The 24391-nt window shown below is 36.2% G+C and overlaps 1 long non-coding RNA gene and 1 other non-coding gene across 3 annotated transcripts in view; one reads left to right on the forward strand and one right to left on the reverse strand.

The window, feature by feature from the left end:
• LOC147584693 (uncharacterized) overlaps positions 1–24391 on the reverse strand; it is a 541543-nt gene that overhangs the window by 313927 nt on the left and 203225 nt on the right. For both annotated transcript variants that reach the window (XR_015252582.1, XR_015252581.1), the window contains one exon: positions 9494–9541. This is a non-coding gene — a long non-coding RNA (uncharacterized LOC147584693). The remainder of the gene's footprint in view (positions 1–9493; positions 9542–24391) is intronic.
• LOC112861773 (U6 spliceosomal RNA) lies at positions 4102–4210 on the forward strand. The gene has a single exon (XR_003223673.1). It is a non-coding gene; the product is annotated as a U6 spliceosomal RNA (small nuclear RNA).

Here is a 24391-nt window from a genome sequence, read left to right on the forward strand (position 1 = left end):
TTATATCATTATTATAATATCACAAACAGTATTTCTTATGCTCTATTTTTTTTATTTTATTTGAATTCCAGTATAGTTAATATACAGTGCTGTATTAGTTTCAGGTATAAACTACAGTGATTCAACAATTCTATGTACTCAGTGTTCATCACGATAGTACACTTTTAATCCTTTTCACCTGTCTCCCCCCCACCTCCCATTCGGTAACCATCAGTTTGTTCCCCATAGTGAAGAGCCTATTTTTTTCTGGTCTGTCTCTTTTTCTCTTTGTTCCTTTGGGTTTTTTTCCTTCAAATTTCACATACAAGTGAAATCATATAGTATTTGTCTTTCTTTGACTGACTTATTTCACTTAGCATTATGCCCTCTAGATCCCTCCATGTTGTTGCAAATGGCAATATTTCATTCTTTTTTTGTACCTGAATACTATTCCATTATATATAATGGAATTATCCATCTACTGATGGACACTTGGGCTGTTTCCATATCTGGGCTATTGTAAATAATGTTGCAATAAACATATGGGTACACATATCTTTTCCAATTACTGTTTTCATAGTCTTTGGGTAAATACCCAGTAATACAATTACTGGATCATATGGTAACTCTATTTTTAATTTACTGAGAAACCTGCATACTCTCTTCCACAGTAGCTCCACCAACAGTGCACAAGAGTTCCATTTTATCCACCTCCTCACAAACATTTTTTTTCTTGTGTTTTTTACTTTACATTCTGACAGGTGTGAGGTGACATCTCATTGTGGTTTTGATTTGCATTTCTCTGATGGTCAGTGATGTTGAGCATGTTTTTGTGTGTCTGTTCGCCATCTGTATGTCTTCTTTGGAGAAATATCTGTTCATGTCTTCTGCCCATTTCTTAATTGGATTGTTTATTTTTGGGGGTTGAGTTGCATTTTGGATACTATCCCTTATTGGATATGTCATTTGCAAATATCTTCTCCCATTCAGTAAACTGTCCATTAGTTTTGTCGATTATTTCCTTTGCTGTGCAAAGGTTTTTTTTTTTTTTTTTTTTTTTTTTTTTAATTTTGATGTAGTCCCAATAGTTTATTTTTGCTTTTGTATCCCTTTCCTTAGGAGACATATCTAGAAAATTGTGGCTGAAATCAAAGAAATTACTGCTTGCAGTCTCTTTTAGAAAATTTTTGGTTTCAGTTCTCACATTTAGAGCTTTAATCCATTCTGAGTTTATTTTTGTGTATATAGTAAAAAGTGTTCCAATTTTATCCTTTTGCAGGTAGCTGTCCAGTTTTCCCAACACAGTTTTGTTGAAAAGACTGCCTTTTCCCCATTGCATATTCTTGACTGTGTTGAAGATTAATTGACCATATATAATCATGGGTTTACTTCTGGATTTTCTATTCTTTTCTATTAAACTATGTGTCTATTTTTTGTGCTAGTACCATAGTTTTGATTACTATAACTTTGTAGTATATCTTGAAATCTGGAATTATGATACCTCTAGTTTTGTTTTCCGGGGCTATTTGGGGTCTTTTGTGGTTCTATATAGATTTTGAGATTATTCTAGTTTAGTGAAAAATGCTATTGGTAATTTGATGGGTATTGCACTAAATTTGTAGATTGCTTTAGGTAGTATGGACATTTTAACAATATTTGTCTTCCGTTCCATGAGCATAGAATATCTTTCAATTTGTGTCATCTTCAATTTCTTTCATCAATGTTTTATATTTTTTCAGAGTACAGCTATTTTACCTCCTTTGTTAAGTTTATTCCTAGGTATTTGATCAGTTTTGGTACAATTGTAATGGGGTTGTTTTCTAAATTTCTCTTTCTGTTACTTCGTTATTAGTGTATAGAAATGCAGCGGAGTTCTGTATACTGATTTTGTATCTTGCAATCTTACTGAAATCATTTATCAGTTTTACTTGTTTTTGTAGAGTCTTTAGGGTTTTCCAAATACAGTATCATGTCATCTGTGAACAGTACAAGTTTTACTTCTTCCTTACCAGTTTGGATGCCTTTTATTCCTTTTTCTTTTCTGAATGCTGTGGCTAACTATTGCAGTACCATGTTGAATAAACCTGGTGAGAATGGACATCCTTGTGTTGTTCCTGACCTTAGGAGAAAAGTTCCCAGTTTTTCACCATCGAATATGATATTATCTGTGGGTGTTTTCATATATGGGCTTAATTTTGTTGAGGTATGTTCCCTCTAAACCTACCTTGCTAAGGATTTTTATCATGAATGGATGTTGTACATCATCAAATGCTTCTCAGCATCTATTGAAATGATAAGATATTTATCCTTTCTCTTGTTGATGTGATGTGGCACCTTGACTGATTTGTGAATACTGAACCACTCTTGCAACCCAGCAATAAATCTCACTTGATCATGGTGATTGATTTTTAAGTTATTTATTTACTTTGAGAGAGAGAGAAAGAGAGAGTATGGGAGAGGAAAGAGATAGAGGGAGGGAGAGAGAGAGAGAATCCCAAGCAGGCTCCACACTGTCAGTGTAGGATGATTTTCTCCTGCATTTTGTTGATGTGGTGTATGACAATTGATTAGTGAATACTGAACCATCCCTGCATCCCTGGAATAAATCTCACCTGATCATGGTGAATATTATTTTTAAAGTATTTTTGTATGTGGTTTGTTAATATTTCATTGAGAACTTTTGCATATAAGTTCATCAGGGATATTGACCTGTAGTTTTGTGTGTGTGTGTATGGCATGGCGGGGGGGGGGCGGTCTTTTTCTGGTTTTGGTAATGTTGTCATTTTAAAATGTTATCTGGAAGCTTTCCTTCCTCTTCTATGTTTTGGAATAGTTTGTGGAGAATAGGTATTAACTCTTCTTTAAATTTCTGATAGAATTCACTTGTGAATCCATCTGATCCTGGACTTTTGGGGGTTTTTTTGTAGTTTTTTTTTTTTGATTTTTGAATCAATTGTGTTACTTTTAATTGGTCTGTTCAGATTTTCTATTTCTTCCTGCTTCAGTTTTGAAAAATTTTATGTTTCAAATATTTGATCCATCCCTTCTAGGTTGTGCAGTTTGATGTCATATAGTCAAAATTCTCTACTTCACATCATTTTCTAGACATGCTAACTTGGTTCGAGCATAAGTGAAGTTCTCCAGAGAGAAGAACATGAATGATCAAATACTTAAAAGAGACTTGTCTACATTTAAACATGTTATTAAATCAAATCTGTAGGCTAAGAAAAATGACTAATAGTTCATTTGCAAGCTGAATTACTGCATTTGCATAATTTTTTAAATCCCAAAGTTTTTGTTCTTGATCTGACAAGATATGTGAATAACTGAAAACATAACATACAAATCCCTGTTTTACGTTTTCAGGAAAATATTGTTTCTACAAGTGTTTCTAAAGTTTCCTAATCCACAAGGCACAACCTTAAGCAAATGCAGATCAATGTATCTGACAGCTAGAGGAATTTATACAAATTAGGAAGTGGTAAGACGAGGCCCCAGCCAAAGTATGGTCTCAGGTAGCAATACAAGAATGAGGTGACTGCACATGTCAATCAATCCACTAAAATTAACTAGGCAATGCTATACACGTTTGCAGCATAAGACCTACAAAAGTGATGGTCATTATCCTAAAGGCTCTCATATCAACTTGATATTGAAGTGTTGACTTCTTTGTCCTAGGCTGGTCAAGCTTTTATGACTGTCAGACACTGGGGAGAAGAAAGGTTCTAATGTTTTTCTTTAAAGGAAGAGAAACATTTTAGGATTTACTAAGGTCTTACTAACAGGAGTTAGTGTAAAAATTAATACCCTGAGGTGGCCTGCACTTACTAAGTACATTTCCAAGTGCCTAAATTCTCATGACAGAGAATATTCCATATATCCAACTGTACCGAATGACAGAGAAATACTCAGAAGACACGTGAAAAATACTGCTAAAAACTTTTAATTCCTGGTCAGTTTAGAGATTTGAGAAGAAAGACATAGATGATAAATGTATCCTATGAGTCAAATGGTCTTGTATTCCAAACCTGGCTCCATCATTTATAAATGATATGACCTCAGGAAAAGTGTCCTTATTTCTTTTTGCACTTCAGTTCTGTCACCTATAAAAAGTGAAAAGTATTGTGCTCACTTCAGCAACAGATATACTAAAATTGGAACAATCCAGGGAAGATTAGCAAGGTCCCTGCACAAGGATGACACACAAATTTATGAACCATTCCATATTTTTTTTAGTGGCAAATGTACTACTGCATAAGGTATGATCTTTAAATGAGATAACACCTCTTTTAACACTACTTAATTTAGAATTAGGCTCACAGTAAGCATTTGATAAATGTTAACTCTTACGTACTAGCAAATAAATATATGTAATATATATTACTGTGCATATAATATATAGCATGCATATATATATATAGTGCATATGATTTAAATATATAATTCAGTTCTGTAAGTGAATAGGTACCCTTCAATTAATTTACAAAAGGCAGTTTGCCTGGACATGATGATCATCTACTCTAATCCAGCAAGTATATCTTTCTTTAGAAAAGTCAATCTATAGGGAATATAGCCAATAATAATATAACTTTGTAAGGTGACAGGTGGTAACTATACTTTTTGTGGTGAGAATTTTGTAATATATATAAATGTCAAATCACTATGTTGAACACCTGAAACTAATACTGTATGTCAACTGTACTGTAATTTAATAAAATCAGGGGCACCTGGGTGGCTCAGTTGGTTGAGCATCCGACTTGATTGTGGCTCAGGTCACCATCTCACCAAACATGAGATGGAGCCCACATCGGGTTCTGTGTTGACAAGCATGAAGCCCGCTTGGGATTCTCTCTCTCTCTCTCTCTCTCTCTCTCTCTCTCTCTCTCTCTCTCTCTCTTTCTCTCTCTCTCTCCCTCCCTCCCCTGCTCAGCTCTCTCTCTATCAAAATAAATAAACTTTTGTAAAAAAGTATCAACCTTATCATTATTTGTCAAAGAAATAGATAAAATCCTGTGCTTATTTGACTCAGAAAGAGCTAAGTTAGAACCCTGAATCAACCACTTAATATATGTGACTTTGGGTGTAATGTTTTTTCTCCCTGTGTCCACAGGGAAAATTAGGATAATAAAAGAGTATTTATCTCATATACATTTTTTAAGAGATAATATATACACCGTGCTTAACTCAGAGCTTGGCATTTATCTAAAACTCGCTATCAGTTACTATTACTGATTGTTATTAGTTTAAAAAGGTCTTTGTGTACCAATTTATTAGGTTGGTGACATAGGTGTTTCTTTAGTTGCAGCTCTCTTAGCTGAGATCAACTAGTAAAACTCTTTCAAAAGCAATAATTATTGAGCAGGTACTTTGTAAGTATAGTGCTAATCACTGGAGACAAAAGATTAAGAAATAGATATCACCTGTTCCCTTATGGGGTTATAATCTAATAAGGACGGTAAGCACTTAAAAAGTATCTCACAACTAAATATATAATTATAAATTGTGTAGGTGCTGTAAAGAAGAAGTAAAATTTGTAGCTGGAGAGAGGGAAACAGAATCTGAAGCAAGCTCCAGGCTCTGAGCTGTCAGTACAGAGCCCAAGGTGGGGCTTGAACACATGATCCGTGAGATCATGACCTGAGCTGAAGTCGGACGCTTAATGGACGAAGCCACCCAGGCGCCCCGGGAAAGGTATTTAAAATACAGTTTGGGGGCACCTGGGTGGCTCAGTCAGTTAAGCATCCGACTTTGGCTCAGGTCATGATCTCGGAGCTGGTGGGTTCGAGCCCTGCGTCAGGCTCTGTGCTGACAGCTCAGAGCCTATGTCTCCTTCTCTCTGCCCCTCCCCCACTCATGCTCTGTCTCTCTCTCTCTCAAAAATAAATACACATTAAAAATATTCTAGTAAGAAATAAATTACAGTTTGAAAGGCAAAGACAAAAAATACATTTAAAATTTCTAATTACTAGGTAAAATGATTGTTACATGAAAAGAAAAACCATAAAGCAGAGAGTTTCCATGCAAACTCAGAATTCCTTCTAATCCTGTATTTCTGTGATTCCATGAACAGCAAGAGAATTTTTAAAAAAATTTTTACTATAGTTGACACACAATGATGTTACATTATTTTCATAGTGATTCGACATCTCTACACGTTATGCTAGGATCACCACAAGCGTAGCTACCATCTGTCACCACACAATAATACAGTGATACCATTGACTATATTCTCTACACGGAAAGAGAATTTTAATTGGCAGTTAACTCTTTAGTAATTATACCCGGATGATTATAGCTGAATATTCAAAATCCCAGGCTAAAATTTCTATCTCAATTTTAAAGCCAAAGAAGTACACATGAACAGAAAGATATTATTGAAACTTGATGGGATGAGATTCATGATGTGCAACAGTGAAAGGGCACAGCTTATCAAAAAGAAACAGATGCAATAGAAAAAGGAAGGCACTCTGCACTGTATGGGGATTCAAAGTTGAGAGTAGACATATGGTAGGAAAAAATTTATGTGTCAAAAAGAAAACCAAATGTGAGAGTAACAAGAATCCTTGAAACTTATAGACCAGAGAGAGAATATAGATGACATTTTCCTTAAATAAATAAAATACTTGGAGAGTCAAGCTGTAGTAGTGAAGAACTCCAATTATCCTTACAACTCTTAGAGGGCTTAACTCATCAACAGAGTATAAAATATGTTTTCTTGCCTTGACACCAATTTAGTTCTTCAGATGGGAAAAGAAGCAACTTGAGAATCTATTACTCTGAGTCTAATTTTGACCACCAGAGAAGTGATTTGTTATGTAATGTATTCCAAATTTTGGGAGAGGCCATTTTGCTTCAGGGATTTTAATAATGAAGGAATAAAAAAAATATTCACAACATATTCCTTGGAAGAGCACTAACTTTTGGATGTGAACCTTTATGCCATGTAACTCATTACTCTTGGATGGCTCTTAAAATAATAAAATGTCATCTAGGCCCACTACTATATTCTCATGATGAAGCTGTTTATTCATCCAGGTAAGATGTAGGTCTCATTGATCAGGTACTTTCCATTTAACTGAACTCTAAATGGGTGATGAGTGTGGAGAGCTTCAATTGTTGGCCTCTAAGTACCTATGTTAGCCAAGACTTTACTGAAAACGATGGTTCTCAAACGTTAAGATATATTAGCATCAACTGGAAGACTTTTTAAAACACAGTGCTCTATGCTCCATCTCCAGAGTTTTTGTTTTAGAAGGTCTGAAAATTTGCATCGCTAACTACTTCCCAGACACTGATGCTACCAGTCTTCTGACCACTTTGGGAACCTCCTATCTAACAGAAGAAACAATATCATGTTGAAACGTCTGTAATCAAAACCTTCTCTTAAGGCAGGTGAAATCAGTGGCTCAATTCTCCTCTTTCTGCCAGAAAAGGAGCCACTCCCCAGTTTCTCAATCCTGTCTACACAATAGTAACCCTCCCTGGGAAGTTTTTAAAAAATATTTCTGTCCAGGCTTCCTCTACCTCTGGCTCTGATTAAATGAATCTGCACTTCCAACCCGATCATCCCACCCAGTTAAGTTTCCAGGTGATTCTATTCTGCAATCAGTGTTGAGAATCACTGACCTTCATGTTGACAGGTCTTGAGCATTTAGCTCCTCAACCTGATCCTGTTGGCACCACCAGTTAACAGCTGTCATCTAAGCAACTTACCCTCAAACCTTGAGTTAATTAGGCATCATGCATTAGTGAGGAGCTAAACACAAAAAGGGTTACCACCATCTAGAAACCTTAATTTTGAGTTGATGGGTCAAATACTAAACATTTTTACTACCATGGGCAACAACAAACAAGCATGTCTTGAATAGTTACAACATACCAGGGGAAAACAACCCTTCATGTTCATTCCGCAAGTAAAGAGGGAGCCCTGGTTCTCACACACAGGAACTTAAGTTGTTAGCTTCCTATCAGCATTTTCAGAGACGATAATCTTACCTATTGCCCTGGAAAATCCCTTTGCAAAAGTCAAGGCTGGGGGGAGGATAAAATTGTTGTAATGGACGGTACACAGTAGCTGCTCAAATGTGACTCACTTAAAGCCTGATAATTTTATGCAAGTGAAATTTTCAGAAACGTAAGCTCTTCTTTCAAATAACAATATTTCCCTTTGTTTTAAAATCAATGACTGTCAATTCTACCTATATTCTTTGTATCCAATACCTAATGCTTTTTTTTTTACCTCTGAAACCAATGACTGAATTGCTGCACATAAAAAAGAATGGGAAGTGAATTTTAATTCTACATTGTTCATTTGAGTTTCATTCCTTATTTATATGTCCTAAAAAACCACTCCCCAAATCAATGGACTAGCATATATGGACACATGTTCATTATATTATTTTTTTTCTCAGGACTGTGTTCAGGAACAAACTGATAGATGTTGATAGAAGTTACGGATATTGCTCATATATTATCTATCTTCTAAGCAATGAAAAAAGATTATCTACAAAGTTACGGATATTGCTCATATATTATCTATCTTCTAAGCAATGGAAAAAGATTATCTACATGAAAAAGATTATCTACATGATAGCTGTATACGTTACCAGTGATCATTTCATCTGCATGCAAGTGAAATATTTAACCATTATCATTATAAGAATATCATATAGTTTACTAAAACAACTGATCATATTTGCCTCTAGATTAAAGAAAACATATTACTTTATATTTGCAAAGGTAAGTAGGCATTTTCATAACTACCATGACAAATATTTAAATATATGTAACTAAATTTTCAACCACAAGTTCTCAATGTTTATTGCTTCTGAACATATTTTCCTCAATTCAATAACTTTTCTAATAACAAATAATTTGTGCAAGAGATTTAGTGTGCTTACTAAACACTAAAGTTCAGTACATGCAACACAGAGAATCTAGAAGTGCTAAGGAAAGAGTGAAGAAAGATCACCTCAGAAACTCAGAAATTTACTTACAGAATTCAACCCTAGAGTACTTGGTAAGTGTTATGTTTCTTTCTAAAAGCAATGGAGAATTCATCACTTAACTCTGAGCAATAACCAAAGAAATGCATTTTTGAAGACTGACTAAAATGTGAACCTTAAATGGACAAGAGAACTTTAACGAGGTCTTGTGCAATTTGTGGCAGCAGCAAAACAAAAATCGGTAAGCTACATACTTGTGCATTCATCTCTCAAAAGGGAGAAGAACCTGCACTTTGCATAAATAGCTAACCAAAACATTAAGTATGCACAAGTGCACTCTAATTTGGGAGACTCCATTCGTTTCTTTAAGAACTGCATTGGACAGACAGCTTCTTTAGATGTTTGCATATTATGTTCTTGAGATAGCAAAGAGAGATGCTGGTTTTTTACTTTCAAGAATTATTTTTCAGTTTTCTTGTTGTCAAAATTACTTATGAGTTTCCAGAAGCGGCATTAAATTTAGATAGTCTGGGCCCTAATAATAAAAGCATGAGATGAAACGTACCTACCTCTTCAACGTTAGCTCAAGCCCAGCAGAATCGGCAGCGCCAAGCACCCTGGAGTTGAATTAAAGAAAGATGTTATTTAATAAAAGGTAGAAAGAAGTGATATATACACTTTTTCAAGTGTAAGGAGAAGATGGCATAGTGAATACTGACTCTAGAGCTTAGTGATCCACAGACGCAAGACAGACAGCAAGTATGAGTGTGAGTAGGGACAGGGTAGGGTGACAGATGGCAGTTGTAAACGTCTTCGCCTTGTACAATTCTTATAGCATATGATCAGTAAAATTTTGCTGAATGAATAGAGGCCATATGTATGGTATTATGATCTCAACTTTTTAAAGAAACTGAAAACAGGAAATAAGACTCTGCAGAAACTAAACATAACGTTTAAACATGAACATTACAAAACAAAAACGTAAGTAATTTTAACAACGAGATACACAGAACACAGAATTGCCGATGTTTGTAATACCCATTGCTCTTACAATCAAACTGTGTTTGTTAAAGTAGAGAAAGATATACTTCCTGACTTATTTCTTCGACAGGGAGTATTCCCTGCACTCTGCCTCACTCTCTAATTCCTGACCTTCTAGAAGCTAATCATTTAAATAAATACATTACATCCTACTACTTTCCTACTTACATTTTCCAACAGTTTCCGACTGTACTTCACAAAGCAAACAAACCCTATGTCATGAACTACAAACCCCGGCATCAATTGGCCTCTCTCTACTCAAACTTCCCACCTCCAACTCATCTTCCCTCCTTTTCATGTCCCATTGCACTAGGACCTTCTTCTCAGTTCCAGAAATACACCAAGCTGTTCCCCACATCAAGGCTTCCAGGAGCACAGCTCACTCTCTTGGAATATCACACTACTTGTTCCTTGCCTGGGTCACTAGTCATTTCTCAGTCTATGAGGAGACTTTCTCCCATAATCGTGAGGGTAATAGGTCCCCCGGTGTTATTTTCTCTCATTGCTCGCTGCCGTTTCCCTGCATAGTACTTATCACAGGTGATAATCATGGAATTTAAGTATTGATATGATCATCACCGGCTTCCTCCTTTCCAGTGGGAACTCCATGAGGGTGGAAACTGTTTCTTTGTAGCCATCACCTGGCAGAAAGCCTGACATACAGCAGGTGCACGGTGCTTCTGAGATGAGTTTATAACTTAAAATAGTGCCAGGATTCTATTTAAATTGCCTAGAAAAACCTCAGTCTTGTAGGTGAAATGGCAATTTAATGACAAAGAAAAATTCAATTCCACCTAATTGTCCATGAAAAGGCAAAGGTGACTCCAAAGAACTAACAAAAATACAGAATTGGAATAGTAAGAAAGAATCTATACTGTGTCTATTACATGAAACCTTAAAGACAGTGTGGAGCAAAATATTTTATTCATTTAATTTTTAAAAATTGTATTATGGTAAGAACAATTAGCATGAGATTTACCCTCTCAACAAATTTGTAGGTGTGTATAACAGTATTGTTGACTCTAGGTATAATGTTGTACAGCAGATCTCTAGATTTTATTCATCTTGTTCAACTGAAACTTTATGCCGATTGACTAATAACTCTCCATTCCCCCATCCCCTCAGCCTCTGGCAACCACCATGTCATGCTTTGATTCTATGAATTTGACTCTATTAGATATCCTATGTAAATGGAATCATGCAGGGTTTTTCTGTGCCTCGCTTATTTCACTTAGCATAATGTGCTTAAGGTTCATCCATGTTGTTGCATGTTGCAGAATTTCCTTCTTTTTTTAATGGCTGAATGAAATTCCTTTGTATATATCACCTTTTCTTTGTCCATCCATCTGTTGACAGCATTTAGGTTGTTTCTGTGTCATGGCTATTGTAAATAATGCTATGATGAACATGGGAGGGCTAGTGTGTGTTCATGATCCTGTTTTCAATTCTTTTTGGATAAATACCCAGAAGTGGGATTGCTGAATGATATGGTAATTATATTTTTGATCTTTTGAGGACCCCCCCTTACTGTTTTCTATAATGACTTCACCATTTGCATCTCCACCAACAGTGTGAGTGTTCTCATTTCTCCACATCTGCATTAACACTTGTCTTTTGTTTTTTGTTAAGCCGTTTTTAAATTTTGAACTTCTAAAATCTCCATAAATACTTATTAAAATAATGTTATATAGCTCCTTTTTATGTTTATTCATTTTAGAAAGAGACAGAGCATGAGCAGGGAAGGGGCAGAGAGAGAGGGAGACACAGAATCTGAAGCAGGCTCCAGGCTCTGAGCTGTCAGCGCAGAGCCCAACGTGGGGCTCAAACCCACAGAAGGCGAGATTAGGACCTGAGCCAAAGTTGTATGCTCAATAAACTGAGCCACCCACGCACCCTTATTGTATAACTCTTAAATCAAGCTCTCTTTTTAAATTTTTTGCTAAGGAAATAAATCATATAGTGAGCCTCCTACTCCAGGGCAACAGGTATAGATAGTGATAATTTAATAATGAAGAGTCAAGTGATAGTTGGCACTTTCAAAAAGCCAGTGTCACATGAAGCAGAGCAATTCAAATGGTTGCTGAGAACACAGTAACAATTTTCATTTTAAATGTTCAATGCAAAATAAGAAGAAAAAACACATTCTGCAGGATTTCTTTTTTCATTTACAAAGACTACTATTTAAGGAGAAAAGCAAAATAGCAATTAAAAACTGTTTAACAAATATGGGCAAATGACAGTACAAAATGTTAACAACCAGAAGCACTGAACCATGTGGATTTAGACTCCCAAAGTGGCCTTTAAATGATTGGAAAATTCAAGTGCTCTTGTCTGCTATTCTGAAGTGCTTTTGTGTAAGTCAGGAATTGCAACAAGAGGACCGTTCTTGGCTTCATAAGTACTTCCTATGAACTTTTGAAATCCAATCTGTATCTTCATGTACACAAATATCACAAGGGTAATAACTACAGATGGTAAGTGAACTCTAAATCTCCAGCCTCCTGGGATTTGTCATTCCTAATTTTTGTTATCATAAGCTTTTTTTTTTATCAATACACTATATAAACAGATTCCATTTATAGATATTTTTAGAGCAAAGGAAAAGATCCTATATAATCTCTACTGTCACAATATTTTTGGTTTACTTATCTAAGAGAGAAATGTAGTGGTATGTTCATGTATCTAAAACTTTATTTGGGTGAGTTGATTAAAAAAGAATGGTATGATTCTTCTGAAAGTCTCCATTTTCCTGCTTTGGGGTAGTGTCACAATAACCATAATATATAGATGGATTAGATTTTTCTCTTACATTTTCAGACCCGACATTTATGATAGGATTTCCTAATGACCCCACAGATCAGGGGCTTCTCAGGAGATAAATAATGTCACGTCTGTAATACTAATTAATCTAAGTTTTTTTTTTTTAATAAAAGGAGTTTTAGACAGAGCTTGAATGCATAGTGGCAACTAAACCAGGTCCAAGTCTACCTAGAGATGAAGATGATAGAGATGGGGATGGAAATGGAGATAGGAAGAGGAGGAGGAGGAAGAGAGAGAAAGATTCTCATGAAGCGAGGGCAAAGCATAGACCAAATATCACTGGCACCTGTCAGAAGTTTTAAAGTGTTAATTTATATAAATATCCGAGATTATGAGTACTTTGTTGGACACAGATTGAAATAAATGCTGGCAAGAGACATGAGCAAAGTGTGACAAAACATCAAAAGACAGTAATAACCAATAACCAAAAACTAATAGATTACACAGTGCTCTTAAATTTTCTTGTCAGAGGATTTGGGAAGCCAAAAATGACATACAAGAGGTATATTTAAAATTAAGTCTTCTATTTCTTGTTATTTAACTGCACAAATCTATAGATCATAGTCCTATGTTTTGGCAAACTAACATTTTATGCATCTTCAATAAGAACATCATTATTTCCCAGCAAAAGAGTTCAATATTGATACTAATGTTAGGAAAAAAATGGAAGAATGTAATTCTGATTTCTACATCTACTTCACTTCGTTTTCTTTTGACTCATAGAAGTGTCCCCTCTCCATTTAATACTAATCCTTGAACATATGATCTTTGTATGATTCTTCCCCAACTCCATGCACTTGAACCTTTCTGTCTCCCTCTCCATTGTTGCCTCAAAGATGCCCAAATTCCCCCCAATCTTTGAGCAATCATTTTCCTCTCTTCTTTATTTCACTAAGAAATTTCACTGGGTATATTCCTCCTGCTTCAAATTCCATCCCTGCCACCCACTTCCCGTGAAAATTGGTTTTTGTCTCATTCTCACCTGAGGCTACTCTCCATAAAGTCAACTTCTAATCATAAAATTCAGTTGTTTTCTAAATCCTCATTGTCATCCTACGCATTATTGACAAACTAGTTTTTCATGAAAAAAAATCTGCTTCCTTGACATCATGAAATATTGCCTTTCACTGGATCCTTCTAAATTTTTGAGGGGTGTTTTTTGTTGTTGTTTTTTTCTCCAACTATTCTTCCCATTCCTTTCACTGCTCTCGTCCCTTAATTGCCAGTGCCCCCTCATCTTTATCCATTGATCTTCCTTTCAATACTCTCTTCATGGATTCCTATAATTTTCATTTATTGGCTCAGTGAAAAGTATGCCATAGAAAACTATGTATCTCCAGCAGCTGCTGAATCCTTCTTGGATGTTGCACTGACATATTCAACTCAGTGTTCTCAAACAAGGTATTTTCCCCCAACTATATCAGCTCCTAAAAATTCTCAATTTTTTTTTCAATTCTCTTTGACTTTTCCCTTTCCATAAATCTTTTTTGTTATGTCCAAGCAGCACTCAAATATAGTGGGTTTGTTTTTCACAGTGCTATTCGCATCCACCTTTTCCTATTTACTTCTGCTGCCATGATTGAACCCTAGATCCTTATTAACATGGTCTCTTCCCCCTTCCTTCCCCTTCAATACCTCTGCTGTCTTGTTATCAAAGTTGACATCCTTCAACATATCTCAGATTATATGTTTCCTTCACCAAAAAGTTTCAATAGTTCAAATAAAGATCAGACTCCACCTGTCATTCATAGACCTGGTTTGTGTGCATAACAACTTACCCCAAAACTTAGTGTCATTAAATAACTGGGTTAGGAATCTGAACAAGGCATAACAGGAATATCTTATCTCTGCTCCACAACACTGAGTGCCTAATCTGGAAGATTTCAAAGTTGTGAACTGGATTCATTTGAAGCTCAGTCACTCACAGGTTTAGCAATTGGTGCTAACCACCTCCTTAAGTTGACCTTTTCATTGGGTCTTTGCATGGACTAGTTTGGGTTTCATCACAGGTTGATGGATGAATTCCAAGGGCAAGAGTCACAAGCAAAAGAGACAAGCAGAAACTCTTTTCTTTTTTCTTTTTTTTTTTAACGTTTAATTTATTATTGAGAGAGAGAGCATGAGCAGGGAAGGGGCAGACAGAGAGAGAGGGACAGAGGATCTGAAGCGGGCTCTGCACTGAGACCACTGAGCCTGATGCCATTGTGGGGCTCAAACTCATGACCCATGAGATCATGACCTGAGTCAAAGTCAGATGTTCAACCAACAGAGCCATCCAAGCATGCCAGAGCTCTATTTTTTTATGAACTAGTCTCAGAAATCACATAGCATCACTTGCACAGTTTTCCATTGGCTGGAATAGTTTCAAGCCCACTCAAGTCCAAAAAGAAATAGAATCTACCTCTTGGTGGGGAATGGCAAAGTTCTGGAAGCATGAGCACCACAAATATGGTTGTTGTCATTTTGGAAAAATACAATCTGCCACAGATCTCCACCAGCTGGTGTTAACCTCCATTCTCAGTTGGACACTGCACTAATGCCATATAGGGTTTTCCTTCTCCAGCCTTTGACTCCTCCTACACATGCACCATCATCTTGAGGTGGGACATATCACCAACCCTTTATGGAATTATGTCCCAAACTAAACTTAGAAGATCAAAGTAGGGGCAGAAAAGCAAAGAGAGATTCATTTACCTTACAATAATCTGGAATTCTAGATGTTATACCATTAGAGATTGCCAATCTTAGCAGCAGAAAGAATTTAAGGCTGTAGGCTCTTCATTCTGAGGCTGAAATTATAACGTGCTTCTTTTCTTCACCCCAATCTCCTATTTACTTGACCTGAAATGACCCCTTCCTACCCCAACTCCATCTCCTACTCTAAATCCCTCTACTTCTGGGTGAACCAATCCAAGCCTGATAAAAGAATGAGAGAAAAAAGGACCATCAATCTGGCAGAATAAATCAATCAAAGACCAGTGGAACCATGGTAGGAGACATATAGAATGGAGAAGAAAAGAGAAATTGAGTAAACTGAGATGAGCTCAATTGCACCTTGCAAGGAAAAGCAAAGACGGGTTTGAGACCTGCCTGTAGGGCTGATGGAGTAATAGAATATACTTTCAGTGATATAACATCCCAACCTCTTATAGCTCAAGAAACATAACTAAGGGTTTAAATAAATTTATTTTTCTTCTTGCAAACTCAGCAAATGTCCAACACACTTTCACTTTCCTTCCTCTACACCTCAGCCCCAAACATATGCTTCATCTGGAATAAGTGTCTTCCCCAAATAAACATGCTGATCTTTTCAGCTCCCATTGAAATATCAACTTCTTTATAAAATCATCTCAAAAGTGGTATCTCCCTCAGACAAATATACATACACAGCAATTTCCTATGTCTTTTATTACACTTACTACATGGATACTAGAGAACATTTTCTATACCCTCTGGCAAATGGAAAGATCCTCAGGAGTAACAGATTCTCACTTCTTTCTTCCCACAGCACGTTAGGCAATGCCTCAAATATAGAGAAGTTGGATTAACACATAACAAATTATTCAAATCTGTGAATGGAACTTTGCTGCAATCATACTTGGGATTTTGAGTATCATTCTGGCTGTTCCTTCTCATAAAAAAGCACACCAAAGCTAAAGAAGTTATAATTAAAAACAATTATAATGATCAAGTTTTTGCCTTCAGAAGGAAGATGAGATTCTTCAAAAAAGAAAAAAAAACTAAATAATAATAAATTAAGATTGTAAAGACAAAGCTTAATCTAAAAAAATTCAAGAGATTATATGTTAAGTGAATTCAAGTCCATATAACAAATTTTGGTGTACTATAATTTTTGAAAATCCCTCAAAATTTAAAAATAGTAAAATCAAGATGAATACAATTTTTGATATGTGGTTAAATTTTTTCCACTAAATTATAATGTACAGTTGGCCAAAATGGTATAAATGTTCCACTCATCTTGACAAAACTTTCGAGGGTTTTCTTCCTGACAACAGGCCCCTGACCACCCTTTGCTTAAAGCTTTTACTTTAAAAACATGCAATTTTAAATCCTTTCTCTGCCCCTTTAAGATATAAAGCTTCTCCCAGCTTCATGCCAGTTTTACAACCTAGCAGTGCCTTTCCCAAGGACTTGGGAGGGATCCCTTTGAAATGTAATCATCAGAAAACATAAAGCCCTTCTATGCTAGTTTCTGTGGTACAGTAAGTGTCAATTAGCAAACACAGATGGCCTGATCACACTGACCAACCAGTCACCTAACATTCTCCTGCTTTTCCATTAGCTCACAAAGGTGTTTAACTCTCTTGTCTTTTGTTTCAAGAGAGTTAGTATCAATTTCTCTCCCTTATTGCAAAAGTCTTGAATTAAGTATTCCCTGCCTGTTTAACTCCATCAGGTGCAAGTTTTCTTTGACAACTGTCACCTAAGAGAATTATCAGCCTAACTAATGCATGTCAAATTTAGAGAAAAAGTGTTAAGAAAATCAAAGTATTTTTTTATTTTTTTTAATGTTTATTTTTGAGGGAGAGAAACAAAGCACAAGTGGGGGAGGGGGAGAGAGAGAGGGACAAAGAGAGAAAAAGAGAGAGAGAGAGAGAGGGAGAGAGAGGGAGAGAGAGAGGATCTAAAGCAGGCTCCAGGCTCCAAGCTGTCAGCACAGAGCCGGACACAGGACTCAAACCCACAAACCAGAAGATCATGACCCAAGCTGAAGTCAGACTCTTAACCGACTGAGCCACCCAGGCTCACAAGAAAAACAAAATATTTTTACAAACCATTCTAAACTAGTTTGACTCATTAAAGACAAATCCATATACTTTCATACCTTGCCCTTTGGTGTTATCATCAAAGATAGAAGACTGGGCAGAAGTGGACAGAATGCTGAATCCAGGATAGAATTTTTTTTTCAGTCATTTTTTTTCCATCTATTCCACAAGATATTTTTGGCCACTTCAAAATACTAGGCACTGTGACTGGGCGTTTACTATTAAAAAGACGACAATATCCAGTCTCCTCCCATATGGACCTCACAGTCTCGACTGAGGCAGCAAAATGTAAACCGTACATTACCGTGCAATGCGCTAAGTGCTCCTCCGAGCTCTAATGCCAACAGTTATTCCTGTCTCCTCCCTGTCACATGCCTCAACTCTGCTTGGATAGTTCAGGTTTCCTGTGTACTTGTGAGGCAGCCCAATCCCAACATCAGCAAGGGGCTTTTTTTTTAAAGTGTTTTATTTATTTTTGAAGACAGAGATATAGCACCAGTGGGGGATGGGCAGAGAGAGCGGGAGACAGAATCTTAAGCAGGCTCCAAGCTCTGAGCTATCAGCACAGAGCTTGATGCGGTGTTTGAACCTATGAACCAGGAAGTCGCTAAACTGAGCCACTCAGGCTCAGCCCCTCAGTGGCCCTCAGCAGGGGGCGTCTTAATGAACAGAGAGGCAGAATTCACAACTCCTTGCTGCTTTGCGTCTAGTTTCCAGGAGGTAAAGATTCTTCATCCAGGTGATCATACTTCTGAGATTTATTCACTGACTACTCTGGGGCGCCTGGGTGGCGCAGTCGGTTAAGCGTCCGACTTCAGGCAGGTCACGATCTCGCGGTCCGTGAGTTTGAGCCCCGCGTCAGGCTCTGGGCTGATGGCTCAGAGCCTGGAGCCTGTTTCAAATTCTGTGTCTCCCTTTCTCTCTGCCCCTCCCCCGTTCATGCTCTGTCTCTCTCTGTCCCAAAAATAAATAAATGTTGAAAAAAAAAAAATTTTATTCACTGACTACTCAAATGCAAAAACCTTTCTAAAGATACTCTGACCTTTCTATTTGTTAATTTAAATGTCTCTTCCATTTCCTATGCTTCAACCTATATAGATGAAAAGTAATTAACCTTCACTCATACTTACTCTGACCTTGAATAATTTGTATATTAAGGTTAGAAACTGATATGAATAGATAGTATTGCAATTTACAGCAGTTAAATAATCATCTTCCTCAAAACTAATATTCTATCATCTAACTGTTTCAATTTTTAGTTCAGGAAAAAAATGTCAGAAATTATGAAACTCACAACTGTTAGTCACCTTTGCAATAGAATTATAGATCCGCTTTGAAAGACTTGAGTTTTGTTGATACCTTTCTTGCTTGGAAACAAGAGACAATCTTTCCTTCTGTCCTTGTTTACTGATTTAGTGTGCTTGTTGCCATGGTAACAAATCCATAGCTCCCAGGAGATCAGTGTTTTGAACTCTGAATCTTTTGACCCTCTGAAACCAGCAATATAGAAAAGGTAAGAAAGTAAGTTCTAAAGTCCCTCAAGTGGACCAATTTATGGAAATACATATTCTGCTGCTATGCTCCAAACTATATGCAGTGTAAATCTCTAGTATTTTAGAAGAGAAGAATACAAATAGACACTGTGCCTTGAATTATCAAACTACTGTGAGATTAGCTTTATAAAACATGCTGTTAGAACCTATCCCCAGGCCTGCATGCATAACAACTTTGACCTTAGAAAAGGCTTCATGATCAACTTTTTAGATATTTAGGTACATGCAGAAGTGTGTACAAAACAGGTCTTTTCCTACAATAATCTTACAATTAATTTGCATATTAAAATAAATTTGTAAGTAGAAAATACAGTTGGCCCTTGAGCAACGTGGAGGTTAGAGGCCCTAACCGCCCATAGTCAAAAAACCATATATAATTTTTGGCACCCCCAAAAACAACTTCTAATAGCCTACTGTTGACCAGAAGCCTTACTGATAACAAATAGTCAATTGACATGCATTTTGTATGTTTTATTTATATATATACATATATATGTATATATATGTATATATATATTATATACATATATATGTGTATATATATGTATATATATATATTATATACTGTATTCTTACAATAAAAAAACTAAAAAAAGAAAATGTTAAGAAAATCATAAGGAAAATATTTTTACAGTACTATACTGTAAAAAATCTACGTATAAGCAGTTCAAACCCATGTCTGAAGGGTCAAATGTATAGAAGAGAAAAATAAATACTACCTATAAATAATAACTTTGGTTTTCTTAATATAAGGGGTAAGGTCTTTTAAGGTTAAGGTGCAAATTAGGGTACAAATGAACTGAGCAATCTCAGCAGATTTCATTTACACATTTATTTATTAATTCATTAAATATTTATTGATCTCCTACAAACAAAAGGCAAGTGTATTGGGTAAACAGAGTGAGCAAGGGAAAAGGGAAAAAGGGAAGGAAATGAGGCAGGAGCCAGATCCCTGTAGAGCCTTTAAAGGTATTTTAAAGTGTCTGAATTTATTCAAAGTACACTGGAAGTCACTGGAGGGCTTTAAAACAGGAGAGGAAACAAAATCAGATTTGCATTTCTAAAAGTAGCTGCTAGATACTTTATTATTTACAGCTAAAACTTGATTATATTTTTAGAAGAAATTTAATTGTGCACAAATCTGTATGATTTGGGCATTAAAATGGGTGGATCATCCATGCATAATCCCAGTGATTGCTGGAACCAATTGTGTCTAGACAGGGCATCGACATGAATCACCTTAATTTTTGTCTGTCCTAAGCTTTGACTACTGTAATGCTGTGGATGACAACAATGATGATTTAATGGTACCACTGCTAACAGTACGTACCATTTATTAAGAATTTAGCATTTTGTAGACACCATACTGAATGCTTTGTATTATATATCACATTTAATCCTTATAAGAACCCCATTCAATGTCCATTTTATAGATGAGTAAACAATCTTAGAGTGATTAAGAGAGACCTTCTTGACTTCAAGCAGAATAGATACTGAATTATGAGTTCATCCAAGATCTCACTAATTCCATAAAGTAAACTCAGCCTTGAAATGTGATTTTAATTGGTTTCTTTTAGAAAATCTGGATGTAACTTTTTTTTAAGGTTACGTTTTCTCCACTAAGTAGATATAACAACAGTATTTGATTCTGAGTAGAAAACATATCTAGAAATGTATTATGTTTTTCTTTTCAAAGATGCAACAGTACAACAAACAACAACAGTGGCACTGCCATTAAATGTACTGAGTTTTGGCCAAGGCAGCACGTGAAAGTTATACTGATTCACTGAAATTTGTTATCTTTTTTCCTAAACATCAGCAAAACAAATCCATTATTAACTCAATGGCATTTCAACCAATAAGAAAAAAGAAACATTCAAAGAAACCAAACCTGCTATAGTGTTTTCTGTCCTGATTCACGTTGTGGCAACCTCCTATAAGTCAGGAAGAGAGTGATTCACATTTTACCCATTCCCCAAATTCTAACAAGTTAAAATTCTTAAGTTACTGAATGTATCTCTCCTTAATAACTAATTCATCTGGAATCACTGGGTTCCACTCCTGAAGCCAAGACTACACTGTATGTTAACTAACTTGAGGAAAAAAGTAACTAATTCATCCAGTGTCTTTCCCCCAGAAAGACCAGAGCCTAGAATACACCCCAAAATAATTGTTTTTCCCTTAAAAACTCGTGCTAGCTGTTGCTGCTTCAGGACCAGCCTTAAGCATCCTGCTGGCCCTCCAGCCAGCACATCATACATAGAGAATACGTCTTCATTTTTTGGCAGTTTTACTTAGAGTTCTATAAATGTCTTTTAACTACTTTTGCTTTCTATTCTATCTAGAATCTTCTAATATTCACTACCATACAGTCTGTTTTTTTCTTTAATAAACCTAATAATCAAATATTTTTTTTCCAAAATCATTTCCCCCTCTTAGCACTCTAATACCTGACACTCACATCAACACACCTTGACATCACCCATCCACAGACACTGATTTGGGCGGGGGGCGGGGAGAGCAAGAAAATGAAGAAATATCAAATGACTCTTCAGCTTTCTGACTCTCATTAGGTTCTTTCTGATGATTCCTCTAATAGCTGTGTGATTAGTTTAACATTTGGAAAAAAGACAATGAGCTGTTGCCACTCTCATTTTATGATGATGCAGGGTTAGTTGTCAAATAACACAAGTGGAAACTCATGGCTAAACTTTCAAGATGTTTAGTTTGGGCTAAAGAAAAAAGATAAATTATTCCAGGCCTCTCCCTTTCACCCCAGCATACATATACTTGGGAAAGACAGGCTGTCAATCACTCTTGAGTGACTCATTATTCAGTCACTTCTGTGCCTTCACTCAAATATTATTTGAGTGATTTCAATGTGATAAGCAGCAAAAGGATGGCATAGCTCCTTCTTGCAAAACACACAGATTTTAGGAGGAGGGAGACGGCATGACACACATACCACAGTACAGGGCTGAGTATAAGCTCATGAAGACAGGGGCAGAGTTTCATATTAAATCGGAGAAGGAAGAGTTCGCTTTAATTAAGATCAGGGAAAGTTTTGATGGAGAAGTAACATCCAGTCCCTTCAGGAAGGGCAGAGTTTTGACAGGAGATGAGGGAGGGAGGGGTTGTTGGGGAAAGCATCAGAGGCAGAAGAAAGGGCATGAGCAAGGCAGATTTAACGTAGTGGAAACAGCACGGACTGGGAGTCTGGGATGCATGTGTGGGTGCAAGCCCTTCACCTACTAAAAATCACAGGGGACTAACAGTCCCCTTCTGTATAATGAGGGTTAAACTAGAGGATCTCCAAGTTTGCTTTAAATTCTAAAATTCTATGATGTTTAAAACCCAGAGATGGGAAGCCACACAACATAATTAGAGAACAGCAAGGAGTATCACTTATATGAAGACTAATAGATATACACAGGCAGTGAGAAATGAGATTGGAAGAATTGATTAAGGCCATATGGCATTTGAATGCTGGTGTAGGAACTGGGGTTGTACATAGTAGTCCATGGAGATCCAGTGAATATATCCCATACCATCCAACATTTGTTGCAAATCAATCTAATAATAGTTTAGAGGGTAGAATTGAGCCAAGAGGTGTGTAAGTGGCTATTATAAGATCAAGTTATGGGTCCTAGGGGTAAGAACCAGTGCTATAATGGTAGGAATAGAAATGACATTAAAGACATGAGAGACACTGTGAGTAAGCTGTATCTACCCAAGAAGAGCTTAATTTACTAAGTCAGAGATCTACCTCAAGAAAAGTATTTTTTTGTCATCAAAAGAAAGTTAACCCCACTTATGAATCTCAAGCCTCGATTATTATAAGTCACTAAGAATTGCCACTCTCTTCTCATAATATCTTTTATTTTTGACTTTCCTCTTGCCTATAGTGCCTGTCTAGGGCCTTAAGAAAAGCATACTGTGTTCCTGACAAGATGGTGACCAAGAATTGTCTGTTGGCTCCTTCCCCCAATTTACTCATGAGGACCAGAGCCACAGCATTTCTCATAAGTGTGATGCTGCCACAACAATAGGCAAATAGAAGACAAAAAGTAGAAGAGAATATGAAGTCCAGAACTAGGCCCAGGAGGAATTCAAATATAGTAGTGATGGCACCGCAACACAATGAGGGGAAATGATGATAATCTGGTAGGCTATATTAGGAAAAGTTGCTCATTCTATGAAGGGAAACAAGGTTGTTTCCTTATTGCACACTCTATACAAAGATGGAAAACAAATGGAATAGAGACCTAATGTGAAGACATAAATACAAATGTAACTGAAGAAAAATATAAGAGAATATCTTTGTGAATTAAACATTGGAAAGATTGCTTAAACACAGAGATTCCAAAAGCACAATACAGAAAACCAAGTGATACATATTGCATAAATAAAAAATAAGGTTTCCTGTTTAATGAAGGATCCCACAGACAGAGTAAGCAGAAAAACAGTAGCCAGAAAGAGGATATGTTAAAAGTCTAAAATCAACCATAAAGTTGATACCTAAGTTATACAAAGAATTCTGATAAAACAATAAAAAAAACAATAAGCTCATTTTTAAAAATGAGCAAAAGCCACAAACAATCAATTCACAAAAAGCTAAGTCTAAATATCTAGTAATACTCAAATTCATTAGTAATCCAAGATGTCATTAAAAGTACAAAGAAATATCTCTTTACAACTATAAAAATTAGAAAGCCTGTAACACCAAATTTTTGGTGAAGATTTGGGGGGAAGAGGACATTTATGCGCTGCTGAACAAAATAAAATCTGGGTATAGTCATTTTGGAGATCAATCTGATAAAATTAAGTATCAAATGTAGGCATGATCGCATTCCTGGGTATCCATAGCAGGACATGTCTAAGGATGTTTATTGGGTAATTGTGGGGTAACAGAGAGTCTGAGACCTTGGTATACCTCAGTGCAGGAAAAAAAATTAACTGGACTCAACACTGAAATACCAAGCAAACTATGAATATGAAATATAGCAGTTAGAAGCAATTATATAGAGACACACACATTTTACCAACAATGTTAAATGAATAAAGGAATAGAAGAAGCTTTGTAGGACAATATAATTTATGTTAATTCCAAACACATATACAAAATCTAAAGTTACCAAACATGGAAACAGAAAGAAGAATGGTAATTATCAGGGGCTAGGGGTAAGGAGAGAAAGGGAGTTGTTTTAAAGGGTATAAAGTTTCAGATTTGCAAGACAAAAGACTTCTGGAGATATGTGTCACAATG

This window comes from Puma concolor, chromosome A1, assembly GCF_028749965.1.
Source record: "Puma concolor isolate L17-30 chromosome A1, mPumCon1.1.hap2, whole genome shotgun sequence".
In the NCBI taxonomy this organism is placed as follows: Eukaryota; Metazoa; Chordata; class Mammalia; order Carnivora; family Felidae; genus Puma; species Puma concolor.